The sequence below is a fragment of the Mixophyes fleayi genome, chromosome 9 (genome assembly GCF_038048845.1).
Source record: "Mixophyes fleayi isolate aMixFle1 chromosome 9, aMixFle1.hap1, whole genome shotgun sequence".
Classification (NCBI taxonomy): domain Eukaryota; kingdom Metazoa; phylum Chordata; class Amphibia; order Anura; family Limnodynastidae; genus Mixophyes; species Mixophyes fleayi.
In genome coordinates this window covers 41,598,110-41,624,012 of record NC_134410.1, presented here as the reverse complement: position 1 = coordinate 41,624,012, position 25,903 = coordinate 41,598,110, and positions in this window count along the sequence as shown.

Sequence of the window (25,903 nt, the reverse complement as noted above, 5' to 3'; positions counted from 1 at the left end):
GCAACCAATCAGATTCTAGCTTTCATTTATTTAGTACCTTCTACAAAATGACAGCTAGAATCTGATTGGTTGCTATAGGCAACATCCCCACCTTTTCAAACCCGCAGCTTAGTAAATCTAGCCCTTAGTCTCATTTACAGTTATTAGTAAATCCAACTTCAAGAAGGTGCAAATTTACCACTTGGAAAACCATGTTGTGATGCTGGGCGTGTTCAAACTAAAATGTGCGGACAATTTTTGCATTGGGAGAGGGGCGCATCCCGGTTCCACTTTAAGTCACGGTGTAAAAATAAAGCTGCCCAATATTTGTGTCCTATATGCAAAAACAGACAGTAGTTTCCTTCTGTGCACATAAATTTCATTTGTACCTCTTGAATCCCAACATGATTTGTCCAAGTGCAAATTTGCACCCTTTATGTGTGTATCTTTTATATGTTGTTAATGTTTCAAGGGTTTTCTCCAGGTGGTCTGGTTCCCTCCAACAGTATAAAGAAAATAATGTGGCCAGGTGAGAGTAGGCCATAGACTTTACAGGGAGCCTTCCCAGCAGGGCGATACCCTCGATGATGTCATGAGGCTGCTTGGAGGCAGGGGTGGGATGGGCCAATCGAAATTTAATGCTGGGCCAGCATTTCTCTAGGCTGAGCCACAAGCTGTTTGTTGCTTTAGAGAGGCAGCGAATGGCCATTCACACAGATAGCAAAGTCCACTCTTGCTCGTAAGAGTCAGTGTTTGTGTGGTAGAGAATTGAGATAACTGGGACAGTGACTGATTTGAACAATTAAGCATTCTCTGTAAAGAGCTGTGCACTATGCTGGCACTATTTCAAAAACAGTTACTAATACATAAAAGAGTCAAACCTACGCTTTGCATCTTATTTAAGAATGCAGTCTTCATTATTTCATTTCCCCACAAACAATATGCTTCTAAACCTTTGTAGGAATGAAAATTGAAGTACTGTTCAAATGCTTGGCATAATGTTTTATTGTATGAAAACCACTGCTTGGCATAGTTGCTGAAAAATGCTTAACTACATAATAGCTGTTTCATAATAAAATGTCCTTTGTGCATCTTGTAAGCTGAATTAGGCATCCTAGGAAGGGTTTTATCATTCACAGACAATTCTTCTTCATGTGCACTGCAAATTTTATGTCATTGAACATTTTCTGCTTTTTATTGCAATCCACATGATAAATAAAATTTGCCAGTTGTTTTAAGCAAATCTTGCCTTTATTTTTCCGTGATATGTAAATGGGGGCATTATGTCACTGTCATGTTCTTCCTTATGGAGTTAGTTAGAAAAGTACTGATGGAGCATTCAATGCAGACACAAAGGCATTTTTTGTTGATTTTGAACTGTTGATAAACATAGATCTTTTTATAATGAACTCATCAACCTAACGTTCACATGCAAATCATTCTTCCTTTTCATTCTTTTAAGACATTCTTGTCATTGTTTACACCCTAACTGTCCCTGTTTGAGGTGTGAGGAATTAATTAGTATAAATATATACACCAGCTCATCGTGTCTACTCTCAGTATAACGTGTGTGTATGTCCTTTGCCAAGCTGGTACCTGTGTATAGTAAATCGATAATGGCAAAATCACTATTGCGCTAATACGTCTTTCACTCAAATTATGGTCTTTGGGTTTAAAACAATGAAAGAATGCATTTTCAGACATAATTTTGAGACTTAACTGTGTTATGCTGTATTATGTAGTGTCTCTTGTTGAAATAATAGTTATCCATCACACAGAGAAGTCACCAGAGGTGCAGTGCAAGGGTCCCACAATTGCTATTGGGATGGTATAACAGGAGGATCTCAGTGGAAGGGGCATTCATCACCCCTGCTGTATAGTTATAGCTGAGTTTGTAATTCACAAAAGTGAGCTTTATTTTTGTAGGGAAAATATTCAGATGAACAAAAAGTGATGGAGATAGCACATATTTGAAGCTGTTCTTGTATATCAGAGTAGTCACGGGGCTTTTTAACTGTGCAGATTTAGCAAAATGTGTCCCATTGCTATTTCATGTTGTACTTATTGGGGCAGATTCAATTCCCCACGTTGTTCTTTAGAAAAATGCGGCCTGCGCACTATTACTGTTAGTACGGTGATAGCTGTGCATTATTAACGTTACTATGTTAATTGCTCTACCGATTTTTGACCTGCGAGCAAAAATCAGCAGAGAAATTATTTTATTAACGGTAATAATGTGCAGCCCATGTTTTTCTAAAGAACAACGCAAGGAACTGAATCTGCCCCATTGTATGTTGTACTCAGTAGTAAGGAATAGTAGGAGATTAAAAGGGCTTGAGTTACTGTTACAAGGTCAGACTGCTTGAGGTGACCCTTGTGCTAGAGTATTTCATGGGCACATATTTGACATATGACATGAGGAGAAAGATGGGGGAACATCCCCCTTGTTACATATGCTCCCTCAACATTCTCCCTTTCTCACATGTGTCCCAAGCCCCTGCCTCAGAGGTTCCTACCAGCTGTCATGTTAACTGGAGGAGAGTTCTGGTCTTCACAGCAGTGTGCACCACTGCTGCTCCATGTGAGAAGGAATTCTGACTCCCACTGATGTCACTTGTGCTACACACAAACCTCTACATCAGTCTGTCTCTGCAGTCGGGAAGAAGTCCTGATTGTGCGAGACAGTTAGAAAAAGTTGTCCCACCAGCATCAAAACATGTGGCATACTGGGCTGGTCACGCCTACCCGTTTTGTAGCTTTGACTACCTGTTGCTGCAGGAGTCTTAAGCTCTGTTGATGTTCATCTGGATCCTGGAATGTCGGAGCCCTGTTTTTAAAATAAATAGGTATTAAACACCTCCTGGAAAGTCGAACACTAAGATTCCCTCCCACAACTATTCCCATTATTAAATTATTAGCCCCCATATTTATTACAGAGACTCACATTGCATTATTAGCCCTTACAATATAGAAATAGCACCATCAATACCACATTACATTAATAGCCCCCACATTTTTATAAAGAGGGTCACCACCTGCTGATATAATAAATAGCCCGCACATTTAATAAAAGGCACCCACCAGCAAGTTCATTATAATAATACGCCCACTACATAACATTAATCCCTACACATTACTTTTATAGCCTTACTAGATGATCTTAATAGAACTCACTGCACTACACATATAACCTTATATTATATTAAATAGCCCCACTTGCTCCCCCATTAATAGCCCAACAATATAACCTTAATTACCCACACTAGTGCCCAAAACATTACATTAATACTATCCACACACATAACATTGCTACCACACACATATAATTTTAATATCACACAAATATAACATTAAAATCACACTTAACAATATTAATATCTCTCTCTCACACACACACACACACACACACACACACACACACACACACACACACACACACACCATTAATATCATAAATGCATACATCATACATAGATACAGTAAATTAATATCCCACTACATTTAACTAATCTGCATAGACTGCTGTGGGAGACTCCTCTATATACAGTGGCCACATCTACTGAAGACTAGATGGTTAGGGGGGGCGACTGACACAGATGAAATGGAAGGGGAGAAGAAGAGGTGAGGGATGGGGAGGAAAGGAATGTAAGTATCAGGAGGGGAAGGTGAAAGGCATAGAAGAGGGGACAGAAGGAGAGGAGCATGACAGGAACCAGCTGTATTAAAGAGGAGGTGGAGCATATTAGCAATCTGTCCTGACTGACTGTGCACCCTGTCAGTCATCCTGCTTTAGCCTAAAACTAAGGTTTTTATTGCATTAGTGTCTTTATAAATATGCTTTTCCGTAAAAGTGTAGCTGGTAGGTGCAAAATGCATCACTATAAAATTATTAGGACAAGGTTTTGCTTCCAACACCTTTCACAAGCCAGATAATTTAAATACTGTATATCCAAACCAAATACAGAGTGCCTCAACTAGCTCATCTAAATAATCTCATCCTGCAAAAAGTTTCCACTTCTTTTGTACCTAATGTGCACAATGCACTTAACATCTGCTATTGAAAAGAGCAAAGTTTTGCTCCCCTGCAGGTGCCATCTTGGTCCATAAACCCATGTGATTATCCATAAGAGTAGGCACATGAGATCACAAAAGTGCATTTGTGCTGCACATTTGCAATATTGTAAATTACCAATAATGTTACTAGGATAAGAATTGTTTTCCTCTTTTCACTGATACATGGTGATCCTTATGGGATAGGCAGTCCATGAAGACTGGTTGGGAGTCAATTGCTCCAAGCTCTGGTCCTCAAAATTCTTATACTGTGTAGTAGTCATCAGTTAGTGCACTGGGATCAGTACATTGCAAAGCTTTTTTTTTTCAGTACAGTATATACAACTGTTCATGAACAATTACAAACCCAACCAACCTCCAAGCACTTTCTCCTCAATTGCTGTACTTTAAACAGTCTTTTAAGAAATTTCACGACACTTGCATAATTTCCAAGCACCTGTCCAATTAATCAGACCCATGATTCTATGCTATAAAAACATGTATGACAGGAAGAACCACCTATGCCACCCTGTCTGTTGTTATTGGGAAGCAGCTGGGCTTACTTTGCCACCGTTACCTTTTTTTTATCCTAAATGTGCCCTCTAGTAGGAGGGGCTTAAGCTGCTGCCACCAGTGGACTCTTTCACGGCATCCAGAACCACGTTCCATCTGGGTAACTGTTGCTGCTTGTGTACCATTGCTGGTACACCTTGGCTGGTACTCCTGACCTAAAGATCAGGGCTGCTGTGGATGAATCCCCCCTGGCCTATGACACTGGCCAGAGCTGATAGGTAGTGGGCAGAGCGGTGGTACCGGAAAGCTGGGTCCAAACCTCAGAACAGCCGGGAACGGATTAGATTTGGGTCTAATTTTTAGGTCACAGGAAATACAGCAAGGAAGAAGTTGTCAAAGCAGGATCTTGAAGCAAGTGATGTTTATTCGCTCAAGTGTCCTGATAAGGACAGTTTACACTGCTTTAAGTTACCAGTGATCAAATAGTCAGAAGAAATAATAATCATACATTTCAGTACAAACTAGTGCCGTTTAATACAGTTTTGGACACAACCTAGCAGGAGGTAAGCCAGCCTCCTGAACTCTTTGCTGGCCCCAAGAAATCTGAGTTATTTTTAGTATCAGGATGCAATAAGTTTCCCCAAACATTAATTTAAATGCAATTTAAACTTATTTATCCTACATCATATGCTGTTTACAATGTTCAGACAGTTTCCTTTCCCTTTATTCAGGCAGGATACAGGTAATGAATCACTGTTGTGCATTCAAGTGTTGGTCACTTACATTGAATACACTTACTTAGCATTTCCTGCTATCAGCAAAACAGACTCCCTTCCCACATATGCCTAATTGGAGATTTCCTCTAGCAAAGTTACAAACAAAAATGAATCTCTTCCCTTGTCTGTCTCAGCAATAAATACATTTCCTATAAAAAAAAGTGCACACAATATAATAAAAATCAGCACGTTGCAATGATACAAACTGGCACCTTGCACTGTTACCTTTAAAGAAATTTATACAGTAAGTTATTTATAATTGATTCAGCCACAGCATGATTGAAACCTTGTTTAATGAAGAACTGAAAAAACTATTTTAAATTATAAATTAATAAAACAAACAAGAATAATATATGTAGCATTAAATTATGGGGGGAGGATGGATCGTCAGTATATCTTCAAAAGTACAAATAGTAAAGAAATGAAGGAATGAATTTTAACATTTTGATGTAGACAGAATAGTAGCTCCTCAAATTAAAACTCCACATTTCCGCTCATCTCTAAATGTACCTCTTTATTACATGTATTAAGGAAAAGTGACATGAAATGACATGCATTCTAATAACATAACAATTTATATATGTATGTATGTACATTATAGCGACACCCTCTCTCAGGTGTGGGACCTTGTGTCCAAACACACACTCAACATATCATTGCTCACCACAGCAGAGTCTCTCAGGAGTCATCTGGCCTCCTTCCCAGGTTGAGACTGTTTGCATATTCTAGCTGCCTCACAGGTGTATCTCTTGATCAATCTGTTTAGAGACTGGCAGATCAGAAGACCCGGACTGGACCTTATGTATGGAGCCCATCCTTCTCTTTCTCCATACATAACACCAGGGGCCCTTACCATGTTTTGTTAGCGCAGGGAAACACTCTGTGGGAAGCTTTACCCACACATCTACACCATATTTGCCTACTTTCAGAGGCAGCTGTCCGGGAGGGGGTCCGTTGAGGGGGCGTGGCCACACGTGGTGCGCCGTTAGGCTTTGCCCCTGTCAATCTTAGGCCATTTCAGCCAATCGCAACAGGGGGCGGGGCCACGATGGTGTGTTTAGCCCCCCCCCCCTCCGCCATCTTCAACAGCGGTGACTTCTGGATCCGGGATTTTTGCCTGCTCTCTCGGGAGTCCGGGAGAACTCCCAAAAATTCGGGAGTCTCCCGGACATTCCGGGAGAGTAGGCAACTATGATCTACACATTCTCCCTGGTGTTTTAACGTACACAATGCTGGAAGCCTGAGACACCGCATACCTCTGTAATTAAGCCTCCTTCCAGTGACTCTGTCACACTATATAGATGTGTGTGTGTAAGTATATATATATATATATATATATATATGTGTATATCACATATCTTTGAGATACACCATTTAGGAGGTGTAACTTTGTACATCTCATAGGCCTCATGCATAAGACTTTAAGAGCACTATACTGCACCTTCTACTAATATTATATATTAAAAAAAAACATTACAAATAAAGATAAAACTATCTAATGATGAAACCAGTGTGTAAATAAAAAATTTGATTGTTTACAGTAAGAATCAGCAAATTGTGTAGTTAACTCAAAGCAATACAATATCAGACATTGGTCAACATAAAATTAGGAAGCATAGGAATAAATAAATTGAACAATTCAATATGTATGGAACATAATGTCTAAGGGGTATGTTTATTAAACTGCAGGTTTGCAAAAAAGTGGAGATGCTGCCTATAGCAACCAATCAGATTCTAGTTATCATTTATGTAGTACATTCTACAAAATGACAGCTAGAATCTGATTTGTTGCTATAGGCAACATCTCCACTTTTTCAAACCTGCAGTTTAGTAAATATATCCCTAAGAGTGTTATGTTCAGTGCATGTAGTGTATAGAGTCTCAGAATGTTGTATTCTTAGGAGAGAGCCAAGTAGGTGATAAAACAATAATGTTGTTGTGCAGAATAACAGTACTAATCAAGAGTGCCTCCGGAAACGTAGCTTAATTCAAAAGCAATTGGTATGTCCATTAGTATGTTTTCACTTCTCTTGAAGAGAAACTGTCAGGCTCCTCGGAGTTCTATAATCTAATAACATTACCTGAATAACCACACCGAAAAGTTAACTAGCTGTCTTTTATGGTCATCCCTTATATTGTTTATTAATATAGGTCAATGCTCATTTTGTGCTACTCCCAAATAAAAATAAATGTCAGCATGAGGAAATATGCATTTCATATTATTCATCCATTTAAATCGTTATATCTAAAAGCAGCAAAAAACAAATAAAGTAAGTGAAAAAAATTAAAAAGAGTGTTATTAAAATGCCTTATATACCGGTATTTTTACTTGTGGATACCAATTATTCCTTATAATATTAATATACTTGAGAGAAGGTTATGTGTGGCAACTGTTTTAAGGGAAATATCAACTGCTTTCAAAATAAATGTGGTTTGTAGAAACACTGTACAGGCTTTTATTCTTAAATCATTAATTTTGTATTATGGAGTATCCTCTCACCTTAAGTCAATAAAACTCCAGAATAAAGCCTAATGTAAGTTTAGTGTTACTTATTTTCCAATTATTTCTGCAAAAAAATTTATATATTTTTTTTCTGTAGTATAACAGCCTTATTTTCTAAATACATCAGTATTAAGGATAATCTTCCCTTAGATAAACCACTTGATAGCTACTAATTAAACCCATACCTCACTTTTCCCTCCCTCTTTGACCCTCCTCCTTAGTTTGTCTCCCCACAACTTCACTCAGAGGTATCATATAACATTGAATATTTTGTCTCCATGTTATGATATTTACCAATGTCATACCTCTATAGTTATTGGTTTATTTATATTGTATTTTTGCCTCTGAAAATCCAATAAATTATTATTAAAAAAAAAATAGTTTTAATGTCTCCTTTATCACAGACTATCCAGGTAGCGTCAGTCAACAAACGATGTTACAATGCAAGGGATGCAATTTTTAATTTATTATTGTACACATAAGTTAAACACTGACTGTTTTTTCATGTAGCACACAAATAATTAATAGCTTTACTTTTACACTGACATTTAAAATTGATCTAGGACATGCCCCATCCCAACTATAAATCTGTCCACACATTTTAAATTTACCTAACCCTAACCCTTCCAATGCAACATGGTTTTGCCAGGTGCAAAGTTACTCCTTTTTTATGCTTTGCTCTCCTTAATGACTCGGGCCCTAAATGTCAAAAACATTCACCTTTCTTAATACCCAATTGGTTAATGGTGTACCATATATACTGTATGTTTTTCACAAAGCCTATATATTGATGTAGAATTGTTTAAATATTCAATCTGGCAAACAAAATGGAGTCTGGATTGCAAAATGGAGTCTAGCAGCCATGATTGTATTTATATGGTACAGCTTTAAAGGAATTAGGTTTTGGAAGAAATGAAAATGTTTATAACTTCCATGCTGCATGAAATTTATGCTTTGCAAGGCCGCACTGTTTTGTCTTTGTGCTTAGCAGAGCCGAATTTAGACCTCATGGGGCCCTAGGCAAGGTATTGGTTTGCCCCCCCCTTCATACACACAGTGGCCCCTCACACAAACATAATACACACACAGTGGCCCCTCACACACACATAATACACACACACACATAATGCACACACACAGTGGCCCCTCACACACACACATAATACACACACACAGAGGCCCCTCACACACACATAATACACATACACAGTGGCCCCTCACACACACATAATACACACAGTGGCCCCTCACACACACATAATATACACACAGTGGCCCCTCACACACACATAATACACACACACAGTGGCCCCTCACACACACATAATACAACCACACACACACACACACACACACACAGTGGCCCCTCAAACACACATAATACACACACACACACACACACAGTGGCCCTTCACACACACAGTGGCCACACGCAGGGGAGGGCTGGCAGACTTTAGCCCGGGGGCCAAGCACAAAGCACTGGCCCATAAGTAGCGCCCCATCCTTAAAGGGTGGTTTCTGGTACAATATATATTTATCTATATAAAAAGAGACTATTTTAGTGTTGCTTAATCCATATATATATTTTTATGCTCTAGGGCACTTGGGCACTTTAGACAGGTTAACCCCCTATGATGTAACATGGTTATCATTTTAGACACATGCACAGGCAATACTGTGTTCATTACCGTTAGGTGTACACAGTTCTGCCGCAAGCAGTACACAGTGAAGCAGGAAATACCTCCCAACTCTCCTAAGTGAAACAGTCACCCAAATTCGGGACTGTCCCACCAAAATCAGGACAGTTGGCAGACTGTCCTGCTCTCTCCTACCTGTTCTTGTCACGGTCACCACTTGTGGCTGCTGTTTACTTTAGCTCATTTGCTGGTTGTCTGGATCCTGGAATATTGGAGGCCCTATTTGGAAAAAAATGGGTACATAAAATTTAGAAAACTCCAACTAGTCCCAGTGTTAAATCATTAGCACCCACATTTTATAATTAGGCCTCCCTCCAGCCACAACATTAAAATAATATTCACATTTGCTAAATAGATCTCTTTCCCTCCGACCAACCCTGACATTAGATAGCAAACACATTTAATATATAAACCTATTTCCCTCCCTCCAAACAGATCCAGCAATAATTTAAATAGCAATTACATTTAACAAATATTACCATTTCCCACAACAATCACAGGCATTAAAAATACATAATCACATTTAATAAATAGACCTCATTTTCCACAAACAGCCCCACAATCAATAAATAGCTTCCAAACCACCCCAGCATTAAATTAAAGGTCTTATTACCCCATTATAAATTCATAGGCCCCACTATTAAATTAAATTGCCCCACCATCACCCCACAAATAAAATAGCACCCAATAATTAGTCCCCACCTGCACTCCACAATTAAATTAATAGCCTACCTCCCACATTGTATTAAGAACCTCCCCACACACTACATTCATTTACTGACGCCCCCCCCTCCACACACACACTACATTCATTTACTGACCCCTCCAAGGCAAGACCTCATACTATAACACGTGATTAAGGAGGCACATTCTTGGAGTAGAGGTGCATGTAATTAATAGTAATTAATAGTAATTAATCAGTGTAAATGCCAAGCTAAACGCCCCTCTGGCTATGGGTGCCAAGATCATTGCTTAAAACATATGGACAAATGTATTATTGTTACCATTCTGATCTGCTTAGTCAGATGGACCATGATAACGTAGCTTAAAATAAGAGACTCTATTTAAAAATATCAGATCTTCTGATTACTTCATTTGAACAGCTACGACAATATAACAAATATTTAAATATATATAATAAAAACAAAAACTGTATCTGCTGCAAAGTGGCAACCAGTGTCGGATCCCACTAGCATAATGTGAACCAGCCCATTCAGAATGGGTCTGAAACACATATGGAAATCGGCCCATAGAAAACTTAATAGCACTGGAGCCCTTCCTGGCACCACTGGCATATTGGTTTCCAGGGTAATAGTTAAATATATTAAATATTATTGTGGAGCTACAAGTCTCAGCAAGCTCTAGCAGCAATTAAAATCTTGGGCATGCTGAGGCCTTTTGAACTGTAAGCCCCAGCATACCAATAGCTGCCAGTGGTTGCCAGAGGATGCTGAAACATGTGGAAGTAAAAGCACTAGCATGTCCTGGCAGCCAGGACCAGCTGGAACGTATATTTCCACAACAGTATTTAACAGGAGAAAAAAACACACATGCCATTGAAAAAACCCCAAAACATTTTAATCAATATAAAAACACCTCTAAGTCCCTTGTTTATCTTTTTTATTTATATCCATAAGGAAACGTCTCCCTGAAGTAGTCCAAAGAAAAAGAAAATAAAAGCCATATAAAGCATATGCAACTAGCTGCTAGTAGAGCTGCAACGAGAATGAATGAGAGGCTAATTTGAGCTCAGCCAATCAGAGTGACTACTGTCTGATATGCTGGCTGGCTGAGTGCTTTTTGATCCATCTAGGTTCATTTGAGTTCATTAATTTTTGATATGTCTCCGCTAAGAGCAAGTTGTGTATGTCTTATATGTTTTTTTTCCTTTTTTCTACCTACTAACTACTACCTTGGCACACTGGGCTGCTTGACCCTAGGGTTGCATATGTTTTTGCAGACTTCATTTCAGCCCCATAATAAACAAGCTGGAGATGCGTGTTCTGCTGTGATTAGTGTATTACACTTTCAGTATTGAAGTCTTTTATAATACAATATTGTAAATAAAATGTTTAAAAGTTGGACAATCTGTTTTACTTGTAAGGAAAGAGAAAATAACATGGAAAAGTCCCTTAGTGTATTATCCTTCAAAAGATTCATTCAAAATATATAAAACATAAAAGAATTCCAAACAGGGATCCTGAAATTATAAGTAATGGCCGCCTACCAGAGGAAGCAGGCGATCTATGCTTGGAACAGGATCTTTAAACTGGATCTCCTCTAGAGGAAGCAAATCACCTCATCGGACTGGCAGCATAACCATAAACACCTCAGGTTCCTACCTAGGTAGGTGGGAACCTGAGGTAGGCGGCCATTACTTATCATTTCAGGATCCCTGTTTGGAATTCTTTTATGTTTTATATATTTTGAATAAATCTTTTGAAGGATAATACACTATGGGACTTTTCCATGTTTTTTTCTCTTTCCTTACATGTTGTGATGATATGAATATGGAGGAGGAATGACATCATCTACATGAGAAAAAATTTCCCCAAGTTATATGGACTGTTAATCACTGTTCCTTTTTACTTCTACTTTGTGGGACATTATATGGTATCATTTATGTCTATTTACATATGTTGGGATATTATACTGTACTTACTATTTCCAGCATATTTTAATGTGTGCACCATTAGCGCCTATTTCTGAAGTGATACTTTGTTTGTAATTTGTTATATACGCGATGTAGTAGGTGACATCTTATTTTACTTCTGAGGCATCTTATGTGGGTGCGCTTTACTATAGCTCCATATAATATTAAATGTGTTTTATTTGTTAAAGGTACTGTATGCTGCACCATTTCTTTCAAGTGCAATCTGCAAAACTCAAAATAGATGGTTTATCAAAATACTTGTTTAATCACAGACAGCAGGTTACCTTTGCCACCTTCAGAACATGCTGCTTTATTAATGCCCAGACACATTAATTCGGTTGTTAAAGTGTGTCGACATAATGTAAAATGAAAAAAACAAAATAATTTGTTTTCCAAAAACAAACAAGCATACTAAACGAGTTATATTATACTGTAGTACCATCAAAAAGCTAATTAACACTTTTCTCAGTTAGTATGTAGACCCACTAGATGTACTTCTTAAAGAAGAAAGAGAGATGCAGATGCATTGTGTTTTGGGTTGGAAAGGACCGTGAGCTGAGGTCTATAATTTACTGATGTAAGGGGCAAGGACCTTGCACATGGTCTGTTCCTGGAAAAACTGCTTATTCCTGATGCTGCAATACAGTATCACACCAAACTAATAAGTTTTTTCTGACATGAACAATCGCCAGTATAGATGATTGTCAGTTTGTTTTGTCTGTCACTTCCAGTGCTGTGTTGTTGTAGCATAAATCCCATTAGTTCACAAATGTTAGCAGACAGTGTTCTTTCTCAACAGAGCGATATTCTGTTACAGAGTATACATACAGTACAGTACCTGTACATGACTTGTAGACATTGCGGCATCTATTATTTAGTAAAAAATAAATTCAATATGGAACAGTCAAAATTATTGAAGTAACTGAAGGATTTTCGAATAAATAATATTTACTAGTAAGAACAACTGTTAATTTATGCTAGTGGCCCCTATTTAACAAATTGCATTGAGTAAGGCATGATAATGAAACTCTTGTTTGCAACATTATATCGTATAATAAAATACAGTCCATACAAATATTTATAGAAAGTAACACAATTAATGTGATAAATACTATAGTATAGAATAGTATAGTATAGTATAGTACTATAGACTTTAAAAAATCATTACAGGCCCTGGATCAGGATCAGCTTATTTACTGCACCTCATTCAATATGTGAAGTTTCAGGGAATAATTTGACCTTGGTTTCATGGAGTGATGTAATAATAAATGATAGTTGTGAAGAACGCACCCAAGCCACTGGTGTTTCATCAGTGAATATCATTGCTTGTGTATTTTTGTTTAAAAAAATGCATGTTCTTGAGGCTACGGACATGATTGCGATGAGAGATTTAAAGTAAGACGGGCAAGAAAGAGGGCAGAGTAGTAAGAGGAGATGATGAATTTTAAGTGGGTGTAGTCAGCATGAGAGCAGGATTTCCTCCTATGGCGCTTGGCAGAGCAGGAGCATCTTTGCAAACATTGAGTCTGTGGCAGTGCCAGGATTGAGGTTTGGTTAATTGACGTAGAAATGATTTTTCAGGGGCAGCAGTTTCAAAAGCTTCAGAGAGTGAAGTTTGTAAAGACAGATAGTAGCATAGGGGCATGATAAGGAGGAGATGGTAAATAGTGTGGGTTTGAGAGAGGCTTTGCACGCTGAGTGCATGTAGCTTTAGATGAGTTGGGTTGGAGTAGTTAAACAGGAGAGGTGGAAGGACTGGAAGTTATGGTTGCTAAGTGGGAAGACAGAATTAGAGAAGTGGGAAAAGATTAGGTCAATAGAGTGTCCATCACCGTGGGTGGCGGATGATGTCCACTGGGAGAGGCTATAGTGGCCCGTGAAGATGAGGAGTTTAGAAGCTGCAGAGTTAAGAGGGAGATCTACATGGATTTTGAAGTCCCAAGAATAAGAGCAGGTAGGTCAGTTGTCAAAGAATTACCTGGGAGATTATGGAGAATTTAAATTCGGAGATGAAATGGATAGAATAAGCAAAATCAATAAGCCTCAAAAGAGGATAATGAAAGAGTAGGTTCAGGGGAAATGATTCTGTAGGTGCAACCAGGCAGATGGATGCTCACATCACTACCAGGATTGTTACTAGGGTGAGGAGAGTGGGAGAAAGAGAGACCACTGAGCGAGGGAGCAGCAGGGGAGGCAGTATCAGAGGGAGAGGTACAGTTTTCAGAGAGAGCAAGGAGAGTGAATGATTGAGACTAGAAAATATCATGAATGGATTTTAGTTTTCTACAGATGGAACTAGCATTGCGGAGTGCGGCAAAGTAGGGGTGGTGAGTGCAGCTACGGATTGGGATGTGGTTGGCAGATGTGTGGTGGATCAGAAGTACATGAGTGGTGGAGCAGGAGGTATTTGTGAGGATAGGGTGAGGGCCAGGGTTGGCGTTACTAGCAGGAAGAGGAGGTTAAGGAATCTCATGCAATTCAGGTGTGGTGAAAAACAGTATAGGTGAGTGGAATAGCAGTACAGGTGTATGGGGTAGCACATTATGAGTAGTAGATAGTAAGAGAATGAGGTAGGGTAGAGATGTTGGCAAGAGGGGATTGAGAACCTTATTGAGCTCTCTATGGAAAGGAGAGAGGAGGTAGGGCAATGAAAGCAGGTGTGAAGAAGAGAAGGAGTAGGGTATAAAGCGGGATGATGAAGAGAGAGCCATGGGGGTAGCTTTGAGGATCTGTGTATGCAGGGACTTTAATTAAAGTACACATGAAGTTACAGTAGGCTTCAATAGAGGAAGCAATAGTATACGGGGGTGCAGTGCTTGAGACCTTGTTGAATCTTTGAATTTGGAGAAGGGGTAAAAATCCAGTCCAAATCCCTGTCAAACTCCAGGAAAACTCTTCATGCTTGAAATAACATGCTTTAAGATGCAGGGTTGAAGATACATGCAAAGCCTTGGAAGGCTTCTACAAAACTGCTCTTCAATAGTAAGTGATTTAACTATTGCAGGGGTAGGGAGGGCTAGAAAATTAGCAGAGGGGAAGTTTAAGGGGAGGTGAAATGACAGAAGTAAAAAGGCTTGCTTGAGGTGAGGAAAATGGAGATATGAGTACATTAGAAATAAAACATGAAGTTACCTGTGGAGGAAAAAGAAGTGGAGCTGAGAACCCAGAAAAACACTTCATGCTTGAAATTACATGCTTCAAGGTGCAGGGTTTCAGATGCAGACACTGTACTGTGCAGTATTGTGTTATTTAGAACCTGCAGTTTGGGCTCTGAAAGTGTCTATAGCCAATTAAAAATTGCTATTGCTACAAAACAAATGGTCAACACCTTCTATACAAAGAACTACTGCATATTAAGGCGAGAACAGCACAGTAATATAAACAGGCCATCTGCAATACTGATTCTGTAACATGACAGCCGAAACAATGGGAAGAAACTGTTTCACTAACTTTTTGAGTTCCTATGAACTGGAATTCATACTAACTATTCTCCACCATCATGAGACCATCCCACCGCTTCAGTATAGTTGGATGTGGGGCATCAGCAAGAATAAAAACATTGCAAATGGAGAGAATGAACATGAAAGACATGATCGGCCTGGTTCATTAAGGCATGCAAAACAAAAGGATTGTGCGGGTTTTTAAAACCGCAAATAAATCGGGCATGAGCACATTTATGTTCAACTAGGAGCAGATGTAAAGATACAACTGTTGATTTATTTGGGTCTAGGCCCGCTCTGCTCTAACAGACAACACAATGCAGAATAGGTCCAAAACATGTGTAGAATATAAAGTCCCAAAAGACTGCACAGAAAAAAAAACTAATCACCTGTTAATAATATAATCATTAATGACAAAACATTAAAAAAAAGAAAAAAAGTTTTTTTTTTCTCTCCATAAAATACATTTATGAGGATGTTATGAATGTCTACTGTACATAAAATGTATTTTTACAGTTACTCCTGATTGCAAATACATGGTCTAGCATGCACATGTGACCGTCATTATTATTACTATTATTAATGTTTATTTTAGAGCGCCACATGAGGTCTGCAGTGCCGTACAGAGGGTAAGCAACAAGACAGTACATAGTATAACAGTACAATAGAGTAAACAAATGACACTACAACTCACAGCTTCTGGGGTGCAAGCGGTATATACAGTGCAGGCTGAAACCTGTGCCCATTAGCATGGGCACAACTAATAGGTTTAGATCCACTGAAAGAGGTGCAAAGACAATGGAGGAGTTGAGTCAATGGGCAGAAACCCCAAGGAGAAGTTGCGCAGTGTTGTTGTGAGCAAAAGTTATAGGTAGTGAGAACAGAAGGGAAGAGGGCCGTGCTCGCTAGAGCTTATATTCTAAAGGGAAAGGGGCAGACAAACGGTTGACACATGGGGGTGAGTCAATGTAAGAGGATCTGAGGTTAAAGAGCAAGAGTGGAAGAGGTGGAAGATGAAAGAGGGTGAGGTATACTACATTTTGAAATGGTTAAGTGGAGGACTGGCAGGCCTTTCTAAACAGGTGGGTTTTCAGTGACCGTATGAAGCCATGCAGGCTAGGGAATAGTCCAACAGAACAAGGGAGATTATTCCAGTGGTGGGGGTCGCACAGGAGAAATCTTGGGTAAATGAGTGTGATGTGGTTACCAGAGGGGAGGAAAGGGGACAGTCATTGGCAGAAGGGAGCATGTATGGAAATGAGGTTGGAGATGTAGGGAGCAGTGGAGGTGGATATGTCCTTGTAAGTGAGCATAAGGAGTTTAAAGAGAATTTTGTAGGGGAAGGGCAGTCAGTGTAAGGTTTGACAGAGAGGAGAGGAGGATATGGAGCGGCAAGAGAGGAAGATAAGTATAGATGCAGCATTAAGTAGAAGTAGAAAAGGAGTGAGATGGGGAGCTGGGAAGCCAGTAAGAAGAAGGTTGCTGTAGTTAAGATGAGAAATGATCAGAAAGTGGATAAGAGTTTTGGAGAGGAAGGGCCTGATAAGGGCAATGTTGCGGAACTGGAAACAACAGGATTAGGCAAGAAATGTAATGAAATTAAAGGGAGGAGTCAAGAATGGCACCCAGGCAGTGGAGTTGGAAACAGAAAAGATAGTGGTATTGTCAGCAATGATAGAGCCTTCATCACTAGTAATCGGCACTTACACTTGACCTGTAGCTGGTGCAATTGATACGACAGAAAAGTATTTACCTTTGAGATGCCCAAAGCTTGAATTGGATGTTGCTGTGCTTGGCACACCCTTACTATACATTGACTATGTGCATACGCCCAGTCCCCTCTCCATTCCGCCCATGAATTTGTGAGCTGGAGTAAGGGTACATTATGCTTGAATTGGACATTGCTGCATTCACTGGTGTATGATCTGGTCCAGGGCATGCACAGAGTGATTTTACATGAAATACAGCACTCCTCAGCATATACGTTCCTTAATGAATCTAGCCAGATGTGCAGATTGTCAAGCAGCATTGCGAACATTGTTAAGATATCTGTCAAAAATTTACTTTTTTCTGTCAACACAAGGCCTATAACAGTTTGATCACATTAGAAAGGTGATTATGTCCCACCAATATCTCCAATCCATCCTACAAACAGCGACCACCACTAATGTACCTTAAATATGTCTCAGGAGCAAACAGCGGCCAACAACCAGTGCTCAACAAAGATGACCAAGGAATCAGCAGCAGTAATGGCAACCAGCTAAACTTCACAGATGCGCACTCCCTGACATCCCACTTTGCATCATTGATAATGAAAGGCACATAATTATTTTACAACACAGTGTTGAAACCAAAAAAATTGGTGTCCCTGGCTTTCTATACTTGATTTATTTTGATTTGTAGTAATTACAGATTGTTTACAGGGCCAGTGGCAAGGTTTCTCGGCACCCTATGCAAAGCTTCAGGCTGCCACTCCTCATCACCCAATTCCGACTTCCCAGCCCATGACACACTTGACTTCTCTTGACTCTCACCTCCTCTTGGCTGGTATGGCAAGACTAAAGTCCAGATGCACTGATGTCCAGATGTATTGATGTCTGACTCAGAATGCTGTCCAGGCCCCCTGCTGCTGAACAAGGGCAAACGCAAGATTTCTAGAAGGGGTTCCAAATGTTAGATTTCAGAACAAAGCAAAAATTCTTACTGTAATCAGGAACAGACACTCTATTAACTTACTTTATACATACTGATCACTATACACAGGTCAGCCTGACATTGTACACCTGATACACAATGGTCACTATACATCACTTTCACGCGTCAATATCACATACCTGATACACACTGACATGCTCCCCTACACACCAGCTTTTCTCTCCCATGGTACCCTCTGCCCACCAACTTTTTTCTCATTTACCATCGTACCTGCCAACTTTCTAACAGATGCCACCCTGCCTACCTGCTTTTGTCTCGTATATCCCTCTGCCCACCAGCTTTCTCTCCAATTTTACCCATTACTAACAACTTTTCTCAGACATGCCTCCCACATTTCCCAATCATCTTACATGATTTTCCTCCAGTGCTTTCAGCTACAAAGGAATGTTTGCATCAGCCTGCCTACATTGTGTAACGTGACTGCAGTAGTTAGAGAGACAAAGCAGTAGAAAGGACCGCACCTGCTGATCTGTCAGTGTAGCTTCTAAGTCAGCAGTTTTCTATTATACTTTTTAGGTGCCCCGCACCTCTTCATCATGGATATGTGATGGGGCGCCTCAGTGGCACCCCCCAAAGTTCGGCACTCAGGGCAGCTACCTAAAACTCCGTAGTCGTAGCGCCGGGCCTGTATGCTTGTATTTATGAAATTGCATAAATGAAAAAATTAAAAGTAAGTTTGTTCTTTCATGTAGAAAAGCATTCCATTTAGCAGTGTTCAGTAAACTAGTTAACAATTACTGTATGTGTTTTTGCATATGTTGAGGTAACTCTTACATTGTGAAGCGGCGTAGCGTGAATGTAGAAATTGTAAGAGTATGTTATAAAATGTAGGCACTCACTGTAGAAGCTGTAGACGGTCAGGAAAAGTGTGAAATTATAACTGAACAATTCTTTCTTTTTTAAAAATAAAACTTAATAGAAGCCATTCAAATTTCAAGCAGCACACCTATTTTTATAGTAAATGATAAATGTAATTATTTCCTCAGTAGAAGCAGATTGCAGTCAGTATTTATTTTGACATGTCGTGTAACTGAGTGTGATTGTTAAATGCTGTGGCACATTAAATCATTTAAGGAGATGTTATCTTGAGATTACAATTGCTGTATGTGTAGGGAATGGGTGAAAACAGAACAAATTAGTGGGAGAGGGAAATGATATAAATGATAAAACTGTTCTTCTGTAGCTAGCTGGTATGTAAGAAGAGTTGGTACAAACCTAACAGATGAATTTCATGTAAAAAACAAATGTTGTATTTTTGCTCATTAACAGCAGTATTTGTAAAGGGTTCAGTTATTTCCTTATCTTGCCTTCTTCTGCTATAACTTTACCTATATTCATGCTCCATAATATACTGCACAGTACATGTACATGTACAATAAGTGAAGTGCTTGTGGCAACACTTGGGGCTAGATTTACTTAGCTCTGGGTTTGAAAAAGTGGGGTTGTTGCCTATAGCAACCAATCAGATTCTAGCTTTCATTTTGTAGAATGTTCTAAATAAATGAAAGCTAGAATCTGATTGGTTGCTATAGGCAACATCCCCACTTTTTCAAACCCGCAGCTTAGTAAATCTAGCCCTTGGTGTGAGTAATAGCCCCACTTAATGTCTCTTGGACAGTTTCCCACTTATTGAAACTCATTGTATAAACACAATGCAAAGCAAATCTTACACTCTAGTGCAGTGGTCAGGAAACAGGGGTAAATTACCCCAAATGGGGTACAAATTAAATTCCTGCCGATTCACATGCTGTCAGTTGGATGGTAGACCCCTTTAAATGTGAAATTGCTGTTGTACCAGAAGAGCCTCAAGGGTTGGCAGAGGCACTTCTTGAGCTTCTATGCAATAATGAATCACGGATTGCATTTGAAAACAAAGCAGATCTGTTATATTTTTGGATGTCAACAGCTGCAAAGGCTTTCGAAATTGCACATGAGGAGGCAGTCAAAAAGCGAACATAAAAACAAAGCAGAGAAATCCATTGGACGCTGAAGACTGTATCCAAATTGCTCTGAAATCAAAATGCCCCAATATTGATGCTCTCGTATCAATAATGAAGCAACATAATTTCTCTAAAACCTGAAGTTTTAAAGTTGAAGCTTTCAAAGAAATTTTGAATAGATTCAATAAAATTTTGAATTCCAATAATTTAATAATATATGATTTCCTTCTTTTCAAATCAAGGGGGTAATGTCGACGTATCTAAATATATTTTGGGGTAAAAGGTAAAAAAGTTCCCTGACCCATGCTCTAGTGTTAATAGACACGCAGACTGTGGGTATGACTTTGACATATTAAGGGGTCTAATTATCAGGGACAAAAGCCCTAAAGCTAGGGCTTTGGGCCTATTAAAGCTCCACTCATGGGGGTAAATGTATCAAGCTGAGAGTTTTCCGACGGTTTTGAAAACTGGAGATGTTGCTTATAGCAACCAATCAATTTCTAGCTGTCATTTTGTAGAATGTACAAAATAAATGATAGCTAGAATCTGATTGGTTTTTCAAACCTGCTGGAAAACTCTCAGCTTTATACATTGACCCCCTGGTGGGGAAAATCTCTGGCAGAAGCCTTCACCAGGGCCTCTTGTGATGTATGGACAGTGGCGGTACCAGAACAGCAGCTGTCCTATGATTGCTAATGCCATGTCAGAATGACGTTAGCCAGGGAGCATTAATGGCAAATATGTTCTATCATTAAAATAAAACATTTGTCCCCTTTTATTAAAAAGGAAAAAATAGAAAAAAAAGTTGTTTTTTTTCTATTTTTATAAAAAAAAAATAATTATGCTATAACTTAACTAATCTGGAACTGGAACTTTGGGCTTTTGGCTCCAGTGCAAACGTGGGAGCAGGCATGCCGGCTCATGTATGCTCAAAGGCTCCCTGCTCTGGTCTGGCAAGTACTCTTAAAGCTGCTGGCCATTGTTGATGGTGAGCTGAGCATCACTCAGCTGCCCTGGGGACTTTTTTGGTAAATTGCCCAATCAAAGATTTTCTATTGCTGTGGTAAGCGATAGAAAACCACAGAGATAGAAAATGTACTTAATTCATCTACCTGTCTATCTTCCTGTATTATAATTTCAATGTGTTGAGAATAACTTTATAGAGTTAGTAATTGATTGTGCAGAGCATAGATATATAGAAGCAATCCTATCTTGTTGCTATTGAAGGTTAATCGATATATGCTATTTAAGTCTGATTACTGATTCTTTATAGGGCTCTGTAACATTCAAGGAGTAAGAAGTAGAAATCAGAGCTATAATGTAAGATTTTCACTCATTCTTTAACTTACAAGAAAACAACTAAAAAATCATATCTATGTTTTACTTCCAACGAACAATTGTAACATACTGTATACAACTCTTTCTCTGCTCTGTCTGTTCATGACTGGCCAATTTTTCATTGCCTGCAGGTAGTGCAATAAATAACAAGAGGTCAAGCTCTGAATCTTGACGCCTCATGAATACTGTTAAAAACTACTAAATCTTCCCAGGTGTTGTATGGAATACATATTCAATAGGAATACCAGATACAAATACAGGAAATAATTTACAATTATTCCATTAAATTTCCCATAAAAATATATTAATGAGCAGTTTTATAGTTTTGACAATAGAGGACAAGTTTACATAATTGCCCAAATGACCATTCCAGTTTTATAGATCTTTATGATGTGACATAGTGCATTTTATATTAGAAATTTACCACTGCACTGACCCATTACACTTTGGGCTAGATTTACAAAGCTGCGGGTTTGAAAAAGTGGGGATGTTGCCTATAGCAACCAATCAGATTCTAGCTGTCATTTTGTAGAAGGTACTAAATAAATGAAAGCTAGAATCTGATTGGTTGCTATAGGCAACATCCCCACTTTTTCAAACCCGCAGCTTAGTAAATCTAGCCCTTTGTCTTCTGTTGCACTTCTATGGTTTTAAATAAACTTTTCAAGTGGTGTTATACTGAGAAATTACCTATTATGAAAAAAACATTTTTTATGATGACCTAAAACAAAATTGGTCATGACAGATATAGGTTCTCTCTTAAAAGCTAGTACTTGTGGTTATTAAAACAGTATCATATATATGTTATTGTAGTATACAACACATATAATTAAAAATATAAATTACTTTTGCAATGCATCTAATTAAAAAATTGTAAAATGTTGACATTATTTATTGTTTGAAATTACTTTTTACCTGCCTCTTATTCTGGTGTCTGTTGAGAATACATACTCACAGGTTAAACTTCTTTATAGAGAAACTGTGTCAAAAATCAACAAGCTAAAATACTAAAAATGTTAAGGAATCCCTGACAACTCACAAAATACTGTATAAGCAGGGATGATGTCACTGTGTCAGTGGCAGAAGTTCTGTAGGTGCATGGGGTGTGGTGGCTACGGGCCAAGAGTTGAGTGGGCTGGTAATACCAGTGGCCCCCATGAGAGACCCCCATGCCCAGGGCTCCTACAGCACCGCCAATACTACCTCTCTGCACTGATAAAAGCATAGCAGAGACCTCTTCTGACCACCCTATGCTGCACATGCTCAGGAGAGAGGCATCCTCCCCGCTTTTATCACAGCAGAGTGGGGGGGCTATGAAGTTACCCGAACTTTGCTTTGAGACCCAGCGATGCACAGTTCTGTCTCTGCACGTTAGTTAGCATCGCAATCTCTCAACCCTGGTGCTTGGGTACAATTTCAAGCTATGGTAGTCATTTTTCCGATTGTCATAATTGCAACAATAGTTATATCGACATATAAATGACGATTACTATAAGGGCGACAAGGAGGAAATACAGACTTACCATTCAACAGACAGACAACATGCGCTACACAGCTTATACCCAGGTAATATAAATTTCACAGGTAATATAATTACTGCAGAAAATACAGGCAATGGGATTCTCGTCACTTAAAATGACGACAGTGAGAGTGATGGTTTTAATTGTCCCAATTATGACAATCAAAAAAACGTACCCCATCCATCTCATGAAGCCTGCTTTGTGCAGGAGTGTAATTTTTCTACCTGCATTTTAAAGACATACTGTAAAGATATTGACCCTTGCATGTCTGTGGTAGGGAAATTAGATTCTAAACACCACTGGGGTGTTACTCCAATTGAGTTCTGCTTATCTGAGCAATATTAATCTATTTAAAAACTAGATTCCCTCAGAGATAACTTTCTCTGAAAGGCTGAGCAAAATACATTTGGGATAACCATGGCTCCAGTTCCAACTATATATTTTGTCTTTATTAGCTTCTCCAGTTTTTATTATAAGCAACTGAAGCCTCTCAGGAAAAATGAGTTCATGAATCTGCAACTTGTATGAAATGTTGTCTAGCCTCTAAAATGTTTTCTCTTTTTGGCAGAATGCATTTTTTTATGTTCCATTTTTCATTTCCTCGTCCGTTTTACTGCAGAGTCCTAAAATCTTGCATTTTATTCCGCAGAATTGTTGCCATATTTATGTTATTTACAAAGTGATACAAAGTCACCGTGGACAGTGTTTTATTTATGTGCATACTTTCTTTTTGCTTTTATTTTTGCGTCTACAATTGATATTGGTATGTGTTGGGGGTTTAAGTACGCCCATGCCAAATTATTTATTCTATCCTGATTGTTGGTGTGTTTCTAAAGCAATCTTTATATATCATTGACGCCAAGTACTGATACTGGGTATAGATGTTTAAAATTCATGTGATGCTTAGCTGAGAAATGTAAGACGTATAAATCTCAGAGACTGTTATTTATGGTCTTACTGTTATGTAATATTGTTCTAAGATGGCATTTATTACCATACTGACTTTTATTATAGGCTCTGAGAGGAAGTCATTCAGGAATAGCATAGATAAAATAACTTGATTAGGAGATTTATCTTCTTCAGAAAGCTCTGGTTCATTCCTTACTTAAATAAGAATAGGAAAATCAATCTATGTCACCCATATTTCCTGTTTTGTTCTTTCTGAAGGTGACCATTAGAATGTTAAGCCTGTATAAGATGATTGTATTTGATTGTATTGAAAAGGTTGTTTTTTTTTTTTATTCCCTCTACATTCTACTTTATAATGTATCCCTGTGGCTTCTGTTTTCATTTGTCACAAACCACCAACTTAATATATCTGCAGTAAACTTGTGCCTACAAGTTAAAGTATTGATTTTTTTTTCCCCTGGCTTATCACTGTTTTATTTCTGAATTATTTAGCTCATGTTTGGTATAGGTGCTTCTATTATCTCTGTTAATCACTAAAGATCTGAAATTGAAAAACAAGTAAAGGTTCCATGAGAAAGGTTTATAATTTTTCAAGATATCTTGTATCCTAATAATATTTAGAAAACCCCCAGGTAGTATTTTAAACTCATTCTTTTAGTAAACACACTAGAGAGACAAGACATATAAAATAAAGTTAGATTTTTACTCTACTGGGCATTGTGTGTTTTTCCACTTAAATGCTAACGCTATGTTACAGAAAAACAGATGGATGTCTATAAGTGCTGGTTATGGGGAAGGAGGAAAATCATCCTCCCCACAGTTTCTATTAGTTTAATAGAGAAGGATATAATCATTACTAACCTTCAGGAGGGCACGATTGCTAAATCATCATAACTAGCTACATCTCCCACTCATGATAAACTTCTATTATTGTCAACATGTGTATGATGCTGTGGTCTAATTGGCCATATGTGCAGCTACATATGAAATAAAATAAATTAAAATTCCTATCAACAAAAACATAGCCTGTTAAATATGACATGAGATCCAATCAGTCTTAAAGTACTCAGCAAACCAGACCTTACAACAAGACAAAATAATGGTAAGGACACCCTTTCACTGCTGAACAATAACAGTTCATGGTTATATGAAAAATAGATAACAGAAACCTGAGTAACCCTTGTCTTGAATTCCTGTGTCTCTTACAAATCATCTAGCTATTAGGGACATTTTTTTTTATTCTATTGATGATGAATTGATAAAGAGCACTCAGACCACCAGTTAGAGTCAATGTGAAATCTAACATTCATATAAACTCATTGAAGTAAAAGGTGGGCATGTGAATTTAGGGCATACTTGCCAACTTCTTCTAGTTGGCGTCCGGGAGCTGCCGTGGGAGGTGGGTGTGCGGGGGGCGGGGATCCAAACATCACGTCACTTTGGACCGGCCCCCATAACGTAATGATGCAAGCTCGTTATTTTATAATGGGCCAAGTGCCGTAACTCCAGGAGAATCGCTGCAATTTGGACCTATTTTTGCCCACTTCACTAGGAAGTGGGCAGATGCGGGAGACTCCCAGACATTCCGGCAGAGTTGGCATGTGTACTATTACTGCTACTACTATGTGTAGGATCATTCCTGCAGTTCACTAGTTCAGCTGGTTGCTAGGCTAATAGCAACAAGCTTCATTCAGCCCTCAGTCTGGCAGCCTCAAGTGTGCAATCACATACCACGCATATGCAGCTAATCATCCTGCAGTTCTGATTGGTGCTGCTGTCTTTATAAACCTCTTCCTTGCAGCATTGCTGGTGATTGTTCCTGATTGAGCTAGTGTGCCCTGTATCCTGACCTGTTCTGCTATCAGTGTTT